General features: G+C 42.5%; 1 long non-coding RNA gene across 1 annotated transcript in view; it reads right to left on the bottom strand.

Moving 5' to 3' along the window:
• Positions 1–13,815, bottom strand: part of LOC137320821 (uncharacterized) — an 83,505-nt gene that overhangs the window by 63,498 nt on the left and 6,192 nt on the right. The gene's annotated exons all lie outside the window — the stretch shown is intronic.

Raw genomic sequence — 13,815 nt, 5'->3', positions numbered from 1 at the left:
AAGCTAGTCCCAATTGCCTGCACTTGGCCCATATCCCTCTATACCCATCTTACCCATGTAACTGTCCAAATGCTTTTTAAAAGACAAAATTGTACCCGCCTCTACTACTGCCTCTGGCAGCTCGTTCCAGACACTTACCACCCTTTGAGTGAAAAAATTGCCCCTCTGGACCCTTTTGTATCTCTCCCCCATGATAATATGGGGCAGGCTCAAAAGCCTTTCCCTGTCCTTTTGTTTTTAGCATTTTGTGCCTATCGTACAATTGATTATTGTTAACATCTTATTTGCCAGATCTCTCTTCCTCCACAAACCACCCCATAAAAAAGTAAGCTTTCTATCTGACGTGATCTGATTCTCCTCCAAGAAGGTTTATTTTGTATAATATGCAATGGTATCTCTTTCACATTCAGAAAGTCGTTGATTACACTGCCCATTTAGAGCCCTATCTGTGTGATGAAAAACACATAAACTGCATGCTTGATGAGAAGAGTGACAATAAACAGAAGTAGGCAGTCAAAAAAAACATCAGCAGCCACACCAGGAAAGAAAAATGAGTGAGGTTTCTTGATAAGAGATGACAAGTGGAGTTCACAGTATATTCGAAGGAAGAGCAGATGATTGTATAGTGGAGGATGCAGACGACGCCACATGGACCCTGAAACCACATTATCCACATGAACCCAACACAAGACACATGCAGCTGGGTCCACTCATTGCTTAAAAATGATCACGCAGTGGTCATTTTATACGATGTATAAATCATTTTAAATTTGCTTTCAAACATTTTTTTAAGGGAAGAAAATTCCAAAAAATAAAGTACCTAACTTATAATGATGCACAAGGCAGTTGAGGTCAAGTTTTTATGGTATGTGGATTTATCTGGTGGGATTTTATTTTGTAAGGAATGTTGAGATTTTTAAATATTGGATCAGAAATATTTTTAGAATGCTTAAAATTTTAAATGAGTGAGCTCTGCACTCCTTTAAAAATGTAAACTTTTGAATCCAATATGTAAACCTGTTTTGACCTGCAGAAATTGTTTTAAACTTTATCTACTCTGGAGGATAGTGATTTGCAGTCACCTGGTGCAATTTCTAATAGTTGATAGTAGACCCACTGGAACAATCACAACCACAGCTACTGTGTGAAGTATTGAGATTTACAACAGTCTGAATTTCTCAAAAATGTGATGGAAACAATGCATTAGAAAATGTAAAGCAGGACAGGATAATTTTGTAATAATGATAATCAATGTCCCTCTGTACAGGTGTGCTGCACCATGTCATGATAGGACAGAGGTTTAGAGAAATTAGAGAAACTCATCTAATGTATCAGACCCGAGTCCATTTAACATTGGACTCCAAAATTCTTTTGCCTTAATGGATCAATTATAGGACAAAGCCACCAGCTATCAGGAAGTGTTTCTGGTTATGTCAACTTAAATGTATAAAAAGCCAAATGGTCTCATCCCGGGCAGTTTGTTTCTGGGAGTGAGTGCATTGACATAATGAAAGGCACAGTTCCCAGATTAGATTTATCTCTTTAAACAAACCTGTCTCCCACATTGCAAACTAGACAAATGCCAGTGTAAAAGACCCTTTAATAACTTAGAGCAAATCCTTTGGGTGTCTATGATAAAGAATCCAGAGTAAATTCTTTGTGCTCCCTTTTCCACAGATTAGCTCCCAGCTTTTTCTTTGAATGATGTGTTGTGGGTTAAACCAGTATTGATATGGCGGAGAGCCAAAGTACTTCAGAAGCATGGTGATGCTGTGATATTTTGGTGTTTGAATTATAGAAGAAGGTCCAGTTGATCAATTTAATCTGCCCATATAAATTTGTTTTAATTACTATATCTGGGTAATATGTGTCTCCATAGTGAAGCAAACTCATTAAGTGAAGTGCTTGAAAAAGAGAACTATTAAAGGGTACAGGGAGCGAGCAGGATAGGGGTTTAGATTGGGTGGCTCAGTGAGAAAAACAGCAGTACAGACTTGGGCCATAGGTTTGTTTCTGTGCTGTAACATTCTATGATTTTATGATACTCTGCAAATTTCATAAGTATGTTTTTGACTTACAGTGAAAAGTCTTCACTTATGAAAAATGTACATGGATTCCCTGAATTAAGGCTCAAGAGAAGTATTAAAAATTCTTGAGGGGACGGATAAATTGAACCCTGATAATATGTTTGATATTGGTACAAACTCAAAAACCAGGGGACAGGATTTCAAACTTAAAAGAGGGAAGGTGCACCTAGTTTAGATTTAATACCTTGTGCAGAGAGTGGTGAATGTGTGGAATGAACTGCCCGTGGAGGCAGATAGTGAGGAAATAGTTAAGGAAGCATTGGATAGATAATTTAGAAAGTGGGTGATTGAAAGATATTGGGCCAGAATTTACCGTGAAAGTAACGGTGAGGCTAATAATGCTCACCGTTATTTATACACAAACTGCACAGCAACCTCAGACGAGGGGCAGATGGGAGGTTAAACACAAAAATCTGGAAGTTGGTCTCAGAGATGCACTGTTCAGCTGTTAGCTTCCCGAAAACGGCATCTCACTTTCTGACTCATCATACAAATGCATTGAACAGCATGAAGTTCCTGTTCTTGCTTGGTAGATACAAACTAAACTCGCCACAGAAAGTTAGGACTTGTCCATTTCAGTCTTTATTGGAGTGATAAGTGTTAATTACTGCAAAACAACCTCTCTGGCACTGTTAACTATTATATGTGTGGAGTCTCATTCCTCCAGCTTTTAATTGTTGGAGATTTAAAAACAAATGGAAATAAATGTTTTTTTTATACTTTTTCTTTGTCTCTTTTTCTCTCTCTTAATCCAATCTTTCTTTCCCTCTCTTCATTTCTCTTTCTGTACCTGATTTGACATTGAATTCACTATTCTAATTTACACTTCCTGGTTCAGACTCTCTGCTGTTCATTTCACAATCCTTCAATCTGATTGGTTAAGGAGATACACAGTTGCTTGCCCTGTTCACACAGATCCCAGATGCCCTGTAGAGGGCCCATGCCATTTCCATCTCCCACTTACAGCAACTTGCAGTGCAAAATCTCATGGAAATTAAACAGGCAAGGGCAAGTCTAACTAATAGTGTTACAATAAATTCTGGCCCATTAATATTTGGAACTGGCCAGATGGACTGCAGACTCTTTTCCCATCCTGTGCTTTCCTCTGTGTCAGATATCTGGTCCATGCCAAACACATAATCAGTGCATCTCACCTGTATTTGGACCCTGTATTATAAATCAGGTGGTCAGTTAGGACTAATTAGGTGCAAGATTCAGTATCTCTGCAACCATTTGAACCCGCTGCTCCCCAATTCTTCTGACATTGGTTTCTTTCCTTCACACTTTCCTGGTTCTCACCTCCCAGCCCTTCAGCCTCAGTACTGGCCTTAGGTACAGGACTCTCCACCTGGCCTCCTACCTCTCCAGCCACACCCTCAGCCCTATGTCTCAGACTTCCCATTCTCAGCCCCAGATCCGCACTAACTCTATAGCCCAGCATCCTACTTTCACCCATATGTGTCACAGCAGTTCCTGGATGCACTAATTCTGATGGAGGTCACAGCCCTCCATCTACCACAATAGCAACTGGAAGGCCACCATACAAACAGACAGACCAAAAGAACTGCAATAGAGCAAGCAAAACAGAGAGCTAGTTACAGGAAGGAAAAGAGAGACCTTTTTATATTTTGTCCATGAGCAATGGCCCTATAAGACCAACTTGTAATCTCCACAGAATGAATGTATTAGAGGCATTCATCTTGTACAATACTTCCTTCAATATCTGCTTGTGACTTTTCAACACTAAAGCACCTTCTATTTTTTTTAAAAGCCTTTCTTTTGAAGGTCTGAGATCCCCAGCACAGCCCTTATTCGTGCTATCAGAGCTTGGCTGTGTTTTCAGTCTCAGTTGCATCTCTTAACAGAGAGCCATGTCACAGTTCGCACCATGTAGTTGTATGACATTCTGTGCTTATGTTTCACAAGACAATTCTTATCCAATTAACAAAGATCAAACTCCCATATTATCAGCATGTATCTGCACCCGTGGATGGATGCAGCAGGAAAAAAACCTTGTGACCTATATTTGAGGTGATTCTTGGGAAATCCATGTTCATTAGAAAATTATCTTGGCCTGAAATACAATAATTATTTTCCCCCTCCAAACCTAAGAGATCCAGGAGTCTTCCTAAACACTAGTCTGTGCAATTGCTACCAGCATCACTTGATCTATGAAGTTCTAAGCAAGGCAATTAACAACTACAAACAAAAGAGAGAAATAAAAGATTGTCCCTTCCACCCCACACTTTAATGCCTTGAGGCTGCACCACCTCCTCACCATTTATGAGTTAGCCAGTACTCTGAGGCCCCTGACGAGGAAAGAAGGCTCCCTCCCTCTTGCCACATTCTGTCCACCCCTCTGTTATTATTCACATCTGAGTAGTCAGTCTAAGTGGCTACGGCAGGGTTCTGAGGTTTGCCTGACCACATCAAAGCAGATCACAACCATTGCCAAAAGAACCACAGGACAATGGCTCCAGTCAAAACACAGGGTATGAAGTAACATAACAACTGTGACTGCACTTCAAAAACAAATAAAATTGGTTATAAAGTGCTTTGTGATGTCCTGAGTATGTAAAGATACTTTATAAGTGCTTTCCTTCGTCCCTTCATTTATTTCCTTCTGACCTGTCAGGTTTCACTTTTGCTTCCAAAAACTATAACCTTTTTTTAATAGTGACCTCTCAGCAAGTGAGAACAGGATCCAACTCTGCTCCCCACAGTTCAACTGCTGCTGATGTCAACTATCAATGAAGAATGAATGCTCCTCCTGGCTCCACAAAAATCCTCTGGCCCATTGCCGGCCCATCACTGTGATATCTCCACCCTCTACTGTGATGTCTCTCTCCACCCAAGAGGATAACATTTTTGGCTCAGCTCTAACAGACAAGTTACCTGTGAGCTCTGGAACAGCGCACACTGCTCGCCAACGATATTGAAACGAGGCCCGGCCCGCAAAATGGCTCGTGCCTCACAGCAAGGACATTGGGTAAGCAGCGGAATCGCACCACCTGCCACCTGTCCGATGCCCGCCCATGGTTAAAATTGGCCCCCACTGTCTTTTAGAACTTAAGGGAGTGGATCCTGGGGAATGCATCATCAATAATATCTGCAGGTGTCCCACGCAGAAATATTTTGACACCATTGGTTCAAATCATTTGCAGTACATCATTTTACTGAGCTTTTTATGGCAACATTAATTGAAGTAGATAATTTGAGTTGGGAGGGTGTTACACTTTTTTTTAACTTCAGAAACTATTCTGAGTGTAATATTATTGAACTGCTGTATGTGATTTAAAACTATATTAACTATTGGCAAGGTCTTTTCACTGCTCTGTATGGTAATTACATTTTTTTTATAACTGTGATCTCAACCCACTAGTCCACATTAGATAAATATCAGAAGGAAAATAAGTGTCCTGTGTTTACGAGAAAAGAGCAAAAAATATCTGTAGCTTGACTGAATTTCAAACATAATGGCCCAAAGTTCTGTAATTATGGAGTCAGACAATGACTTGCATGTGTCTAGTCTTTATGACTCAGGCAGCAAGAAGAACTTCAGTGAAGCGAGTGCAGTGCATTGGTGTGAGTTTCCCTGAAATGGAGACAGTGGATTGAGCAGCTACAGTACCAGCAGCAGAAAAAGGGCACTGAAGACACTTCTATATTACTAGTGTATCTCCTGTGGCACTGCTCATGGTAGTTGGAGGATATCAGGACAGGAACGTTGCACTTTGTAAAGCAGAGTGTATTGTTGTGGAGCTGCATGTGTGCAAGATTGCCCCTTTATGGCTGAAAGGTCTAATTGTTGTAGATTAGCATATTCTGAGGTTGATTAGAGATTAATTTCTTTTATACACATCCTGAGGTTAATTAGAGGGTTCATTTGTTTCCCTGTAGATTTCCAGCTGCTTGTAAACCTTTGCATCCTGTCTGAGATCAGAAATTAGTGGCTTTTTCTCTTTACTTAACTAAACCTTTTTTTTGAAAATCGTTTGCATCTTCAACAAAGTACACCACTTTGTGACTTCAAAAAATATCAGCAGGTCTCCCATGATGTTGCTTACAGTGAGTTACTGGATGCGCAGTTTTATTACAATAGGGGTGTTTTTGTAAGGTAGGAGATGACATCAAGGTCACTGATTTACAATGCTGAATAAATCAAATGAATGAATGAAAGAATTGAATCCCTGAAGATGAGCCAAATTTTTACAAGGCATTTTGGCCCCCCTTACAAAGGAGGCCAACAGGTTGCCTCTCTCCTCTTCTCATGGGCAAGAACTCAGCATTCTCCCTGTACCAGCACTGCAGTTTGCAGCCTCCTTCAGTGGGTGAATACCCAGATGTGACCTTAATGATGTAGACACCACCTTTGGTATGCAAAGAAGGGAAACTTGTCCTAACCCCAGAAAGTCTGCATTTGAGAACACTGAGCAGGAAGCGGGACAGTTACAGGAGGTAACCAAAGGCACGGTCCAAAGAGGTAGTTTAATTCCTTCCCCCTGCAATATGACTGATAAACTGCTGTTATATTCAACAGTCTGAGTTATAAAAGATTCATGTCCCAGTGCACTTGCAGTTGCAACTACTTGTTTTACATCTTATAGACTTACATGCAGACCTATATTTGAGCTATCAATATTTTGCAGGCTATGTCGCCTGACGAAGGAGAAAGCCTCCGAAAGCTTGTGATTTTCAAATAAAACTGTTGGACTATAACCTGATGTTGTAAGATTCCTTACATTTGTCAACCCCAGTCCATCACCGGCATCTCCACATCATCATTATCTGAGGGGTTGCGAATGGAACTGAACACTGTGGAATCATCTGTGAACATCCCCATTTCTGACCTTATGATGGAGGGAAGGTCATTGATGAAGCAACTGAAGATAGTTGGGCCTAGGACACCGCCTTAACGAACACCTGCAGCAATGTTCTGGCGCTGAGATGATTGGCCTTCAACAAATACTACCATCTTCCTTTGTGCTAGGTATGAATCCAGCCACTGGAGAGTTCTCCCTGATTCCCATTGACTTCGATTTTACTGGGGCTCCTTGGTGCCACACTCGGTCAAATGCTGCCTTGATGTCAAGGGCAGTTACTCTCACTTCACCTCTGGAATTCAACTCTTTTGTCCATGTTTGAGGTCTGGAGCCGAGTGATCCTGGCGGAACCCAAACTGAGCATCGGTGAGCAGGTTATTGGTGAGTAAGTGCCGCTTGATAGCACTGTCGACGACACCTTCCATCACTTCGCTGATGATTGAGAGTAGACTGATGGGGCAGTAATTGGCCGAATTGGATTTGTCCTGCTTTTTGGACAGGACATACCTGGGCAATTTTCCACATTATCGGGTAGATGCCAGTATTGTAGCTGTACTGGAACAGTTTGGCTAGAGGCACAGCTAGTTCTGGAGCATAAGTCTTCAGCACTACAGCCAGGATGTTTTCGGGGCCCATAGCCTTTGCCGTATCCAGTGCACTCGGCCGTTTCTTGATATCACGTGGAGTGAATCGAATTGGCTGAAGACTGGCTTCTGTGATGGTCGGGATATCGGGAGGAGGCCGAGATGGATCATCTACTCTGCACTTCTGGCTGAAGATGGTTGCAAACGGTTCAGCCTTGTCTTTTGCACTCACGTGCTGGACTCCGTCATCGTTGAGGATGGGGATGTTTACAGAGCCTCCTCCTCCCGTTAGTTGTTTAATTGTCCAAGTAACTTCAGGTAAAGCATAGGGTTGAATTTTACTCTCACTATTAATGTTAACTTGACACCATTAAGTCATTCTCTGCATTACTGTGCTAAGAATCTGCCTATATTGATTTCATGCAGAATTATACACCAGTGGAAGACTTTTCATATCTTAATTTAATTTCTTACTAGCATACTTTCACATCATTGTTATTCTGTTAGTGTGTTGTTAAGGAAAGACATGTGCAGCACCAATAATTAAAGTAATAATTCCTTTCATTATCACAATCATAAACAGATATATTTAAACTTATAGAACAGCACAAACATCATTTTGAGTCCCTGCCGAGTTAGAATTGGGATTTGCCATAATTCAAAAAATCGATGGCTCTCTGACAATGAAGACAGCAGCATGGAGCTTCACATTACTTTGTAAAATAGATTGCACCACTTCTTATGTTGTATTACGGAGAACCTGCATCTACTCAGTCTGAGTGGTGACATGACACAGAAATCCTGTGCCACCGTTAATGAGGGGGACGGAAATTAATTGTTGTGGATCGATGCCACTAACTAGTGTCAGCAACACATGCCCTTGATATGTTCCATCATTATCCTGGTGAATGGAAGAATCTCATTTCCATTCCCTCACCTCTGTTCATGGCTGTCTCAAGGGAGTTGTGAGCCAGAGCTGAAGGATCTATCTTTGGAAAGAGCAAAAGTAAGGATTCGTAACAACATACTAACATAGTGAAACCCTCTTATTTTGTATTCCCACGGTTAAATACTCTTTCTTTTTAAATGCAATCTTTTTAGGTGAGGGCTGTAACTCTCCAATGAGGGTGGGTATCCTCATTTTTGTTTTCTTTATTTTCTTCCACTTCACGGGTCCTTTTTGGGTCATTCAGTTTTGCAGCAAACAGGATGGGAAGCTGGCTGCTGCCAGACCAGCATCTATGGTGCCCCTTCCTGTCAGGAGACATATGACCAACTCACTAAGGACATCCATCCTATTCTCCCTCCCTCCAGCAGCGATACATCTTGTGTCTGATTGGTGCCTACCTGCATAGTGGAGCTCAGGATGGGGAACTGAGTGAGGCACTGAATTTGGATCTTCCTACTCCATGACAATGTGCCAGTGCATCTGGAAGCAAACTCTCCAGTTCTGTTTCCTTGTAATGTTCTATAAAGCTCGATTACCACTAATGTGACTCATATAGTACAGCATCATTTCAGTATCTTTCAAAGTATTTTGTTATGTAAATGATTGCAGGGCACTGCCTACATTTGAAAGAGAATGACATCAGCCAGTAATTTTCTATAACCTTGTACAAACCAAATCTCTTAACGCAGTGTACAGAATAGTACAGGTAGGATTGTATTTCACGGCAGTTCACTTGTTAGAATTCAGATGAAGTTAATAAACTAATCGAGTCTTGGGTCTGCCTACTTTTGAAGTAATCTGTTGATTCACCATGCCTTGTCACATGCAACAGCCTACGTATATCCTCAGGATTGACAGAATGAACCTGAAAACCCTGGCAGAAAGCTACTTGAATTAATGCGAACCATTAGGGACAAGAAATAGGATTTTCATTCCTTTTTTTTCTTCACAATTTATCAGTCTTTTTCAACTGATTTTGAACTGACCTCCCAGAATCCAGGCATGTCCACAGACAGCTCCAGTCTGAGTTCAGTAATTATCAGCACAAATCCCAACCTTACTCTTACAGCCTGGAGCAATTACATTCCATTGCGTAAGACATAACCTACTTTTCTGGAAGCCGTGCTGTGTATTTCTAATGGCCCTTCCCTTTCCCAGTGATCATAAAGGGCATCTCTTACATTCTCTTCTAGCGTCTTCCCAATAACAGGCTGAGATGTCAGGGAGACCCAGAGCGGCAAATTTACAGACAGCCTATCGGGAGACCCAGACCCTAACCCAGAGGTGGCCTTGTAGGTGACACCTCTCTGTCTGCTCACTGTGATTGCCTTGGCAACGGGCAGTAATCACCAGGCATTGTTCTGTGATTTATAAATGCGAAGGATTCAAAGATTTCATTTCCACAACATTCACCTGAGGAAGGAGGAAGCCTCCGAAAGCTTGTGAAATTTAAAATAAATTTGTTGGACTATAACTTGGTGTTGTAAAATTGTTTACAATTGCTAACCCAGAGGGGAAACAAACAGAGGAGAAAACTCAAAAACTGAAGTCATAGTGAGCACAGAATGAGGAGTGGTGGAGCCATGGAATTAGAGCTAATGGTTTAATTTATCTTCAGTATTAAGAGCATAATATCTTTAACGCCGAGGCTAAGTCAGTATAAGTAGTTTATTGGCAAGTGTTTTAAGTGTTTATTGTGTTTAGTGGTTCGTGTTTTTTCGTGGTTGATTAGTGTTTTTAGTGTCAGGTAGACAGTGAAGTGCCTTAAAGCTAAACAAACAGTAACTGTTAGCTAACATGGCAGGACAGCTGGGGCCCGTCGCATGCACATCCTGTGTCATGTGGGAACTCCAGAACAGTTTGTGTGTCCTGGAAAACCACATGTGCAGGAAGTTTCTGAGCTTGAGGGGCGGCTGGCGTCACAGTGCATATGGGAAGTTGAGAGTTTCGTGGATAGAACGTTTCAGGTAGTGGTCACCCTGCATCTACAGAGAGTTCAGGCAGAGAGAGAGTGGGTGTCCACCAGACAGACGAGGAGGAACAGGCAGGCAGTGCAGGAGTCCCCTGGGAGTGTGGCACTCACAAACCAGTATTCAGTGTTGAATACCAGCGAGGGTGTTGACACCTCGGGGGAGTGCAGTCAGGAGCAAATCCACGGCACTGTGGGAGACTCGGCTGCACAGGAGGCAAAAGAAATGCAATTGTTATAGGGGATTCGATAGTCGGGGGATAGACAGACATTTCTGCAACAGCCAGTGTGAATCCTGCGTGATGTGTTGCCTCCTGGTGACAGGGTAAAGAACATCACTGAGAGGATGCAGAATATTTTGAGGGGGGAAGGAGAACAGCCAGAAGTCGTGGTCCACGTGGGAACCAATGACAGGAAGGAAAAGGTTCGAGGTCCTACAGTCAGAGTTTCAGGAGTTAGGGAGGAAGTTAAAAAGCAGGACCTCAAAGATAGTAACCTCTGGATTACTCCCAGTGCCACATGCGAGTGAGTATAGGAATAGTAGGATAAGACAGGTTAATGCATGGCCGGAGCAATGGTGCAGTTGGGAGGACTTCAGATTCTTAGGGCATTGGGAGCAGTTCTGGGGCAGGAGGGATCTGTACAAGATAGACGGGTTGCACCTCAACAGAGTTGGGACCAATGTCCTCGCGGGGAGGTTAACTAGTGCTGTGGGGGAGGGTTTAAACTAATTTGGCAGGGGACGGGTACCAGGATGAAACAGAGAGGAGAAACAAGGCGCACAGAGCACTGAGAGGGACGAGTAGCACTAGAGTAAAGAATAGTTCAGAAATAGGAGGGATCAGACAGGGGGCAAATGCGAGGCAATCTAAGATGAGATTGGAGTGCATGTGTATAAATGCATATAGCGTGGTAAATAAGGTTGGTGAGCTGCAGGCACAAATCGCACATGAGACTATGGTATAGTGGCAATAACAGAGACCTGGCTCTAAGAAGGGGAGGACTTGGTACTTAATATTCCTGGCTACAAGGTCTTCAGGAAAGATAAGGAAGAAAGGAGTGGGTTGGCAGTATTGATCAAAGAAACTATTAGAGCAGTGGAAAGGGATGATATAGTTGAGGGGACAAAGACAGGATCTATTTGGTTAGAATTAAGGAACAATAGAGGAGCTATTACGCTACTGGGTGTGTACAATAGGCCACCAAATAGTGGGAAGGAGATAGAGGAGAACATTTACAGGCAAATTACAGAAAGATGCAAGAACTGTAGAGTAGTGATAGTCGGGGACTTCAATTATCCCAATATAGACTGGGACAGTAACAGTGTAAAGGGCAAAGTGGGGGAGGAATTCCTAAAATGCATTCAAGAGAACTTTCTGGATCAGTGTGTTTCCAGCCCAACCACGAAGGAAACTCTGCTGGATCTAGTTCTGGGGAATGAAGTGGGGCAGTTGGAGTATGTTTCACTCGGGGAGCATTTGAAGAACAGTGATCATAATATCACTAGGTTTAGAATAGTTATGGAAAAGGGCAAGGAACAATCAAATGTGAAAATGCTTAACTGGAGGAGGGCAAATTTCAGTGAGTTAAAAGGGGATAGGAACAGGAGTAGGCCATTCAGCCTCTCGAGCCCGCTCCGCCATTTGATAAGATCGTGGCTGATCTGTGATCTAACTCCATATACCTGGAATCAAAAATTGGTAGGCAAGATAGTAATTGAACAATTGGAGGCCTTCAAGGAGGAGATGGTTGGGGGGCTTGATCAAGAAGTTTGCAGATGATACAAAAATTGGCCATGTGGTTGATAGTGAGGTGGAAAGCTGTAGGCTGCATGAAGATATCAATAGACTGGTCAGATGGCAGAAAAGTGGCAAATGGAATTCAATCAAGAGAAGTGTGAGGTAATGCATTTGGGGAGGTCAAACAAGGCAAGGGAGCACACAATAAATGGGAGGATACTGAGAGGTGTAGAGGAACAAAGGGACCTTGGAGTGCATGTCCACAGATCCCTGAAGGTAGCAGGACAGGTAGATAAGGTGGTTAAAAAGGCATATGAGATACTTTCCTTTATTAGCCGAGGCATAGAATATAAAAGCAGGGAGGTAATGCTAGAACTGTATAAAACATTGATTAGGCCTCAGCTTAAGTGCTGCGTACAGTTTTGGTCACCATATTACAGGAAAGATGTGATTGCATTAGAGAGTGTGCAGAGGAGATTTACGAGGATGTTGCCAGGGTTGGAGAATTTTAGCTATGAGAAAAGATTGGATAGGCTGGGGTTGTTTTCTTTGGAACAAAGGAGGTTGAGGGGAGATTTAATTGAGATATATAAAATTATGATGGGCCCATCTCCCTTAGCAGAGGGATCAGTGACCAGGGGGCATAGATTTACAGTAATTGGTAGAAGGATTAGAGGGGAGCTGAGGAGAATTTTTTCCACCGAGGATGGTAGGGGTCTGGAACTCACTGCCTGAAAGGGTGGTAGAGGCAGAAACCCTCAACTCATTTAAAAAGTACTTGGATGTGCACGTGAAGTGCCGTAACCTACAGGGCTATGGACCAAGTGGGATTAAGCTGTATAGCTCTTTTGCGGCTGGCACAGACAGATGGGCCGAATGGCCTCTTTCTGTGCCGTAGCTTTCTAAGATTCTATGATTTGATGGACTAGTTGCACTGAGTGGCCTGTTTCTGTGTTGTAAACTCTATGTAATACATATTTCCAGGGTTCAATGCCAACCGCAATAGCATTAGAGAGGCAAACAATTGCGGCTGAGCTCCACACCACTAACTGCTTGGAACCACTCTTTTGACAGGTACAATGTATATCTGTGTTATGAACATGTGAACAATGACATACAGGAAAGGACCCTTTGGTCCATCCAGTCTGTCCCACACAATTGTGATGCCTTGTGTATCACAACATATACTCTCCTCACCCCGCCCAAAACCACGTGATCTCCTGGGAGAGATGAAAAACCAGATAAAAACCCTGACCAATATGGGGGGAGAAATTTCAGAAATTCCTCTCCACCCCCCTCCCCCCAGTGACTGAAACTAGTCCATGAGATCACACTGGCCCTGGTAATTCTATGCATTACCTACCTTTTGTGTGAGGTGATCTCTGCCCCAGCGAGGTCCAGTTCCTGCTTGATGGAATTCAGCAAATCAATGTCCACCGCACAAGCTGGCAGCCTGTTCGAGAGGTCCACTATTCTCTGGGAAAAAAACCACCTCCGAACATCTAACCTAGTACAACTTGAACAACTTAAAATTGTGACCCCTGGTCCTCCCTAACCCATTTAATTGGAACAAACTGTCAACTCGAACACAATCTATTCCCTTCTTCATGTTATAAACCTCGATCAGATCATCCCTAAGTCTACACTTCTCTAAAGTGTAGAAT

The sequence above is a fragment of the Heptranchias perlo genome, chromosome 4 (assembly GCF_035084215.1).
Source record: "Heptranchias perlo isolate sHepPer1 chromosome 4, sHepPer1.hap1, whole genome shotgun sequence".
NCBI lineage: Eukaryota > Metazoa > Chordata > Chondrichthyes > Hexanchiformes > Hexanchidae > Heptranchias > Heptranchias perlo.
The sequence above is the reverse complement of the archived record's forward strand: the minus strand, read 5'-3'. Positions and strand labels throughout refer to the sequence as shown.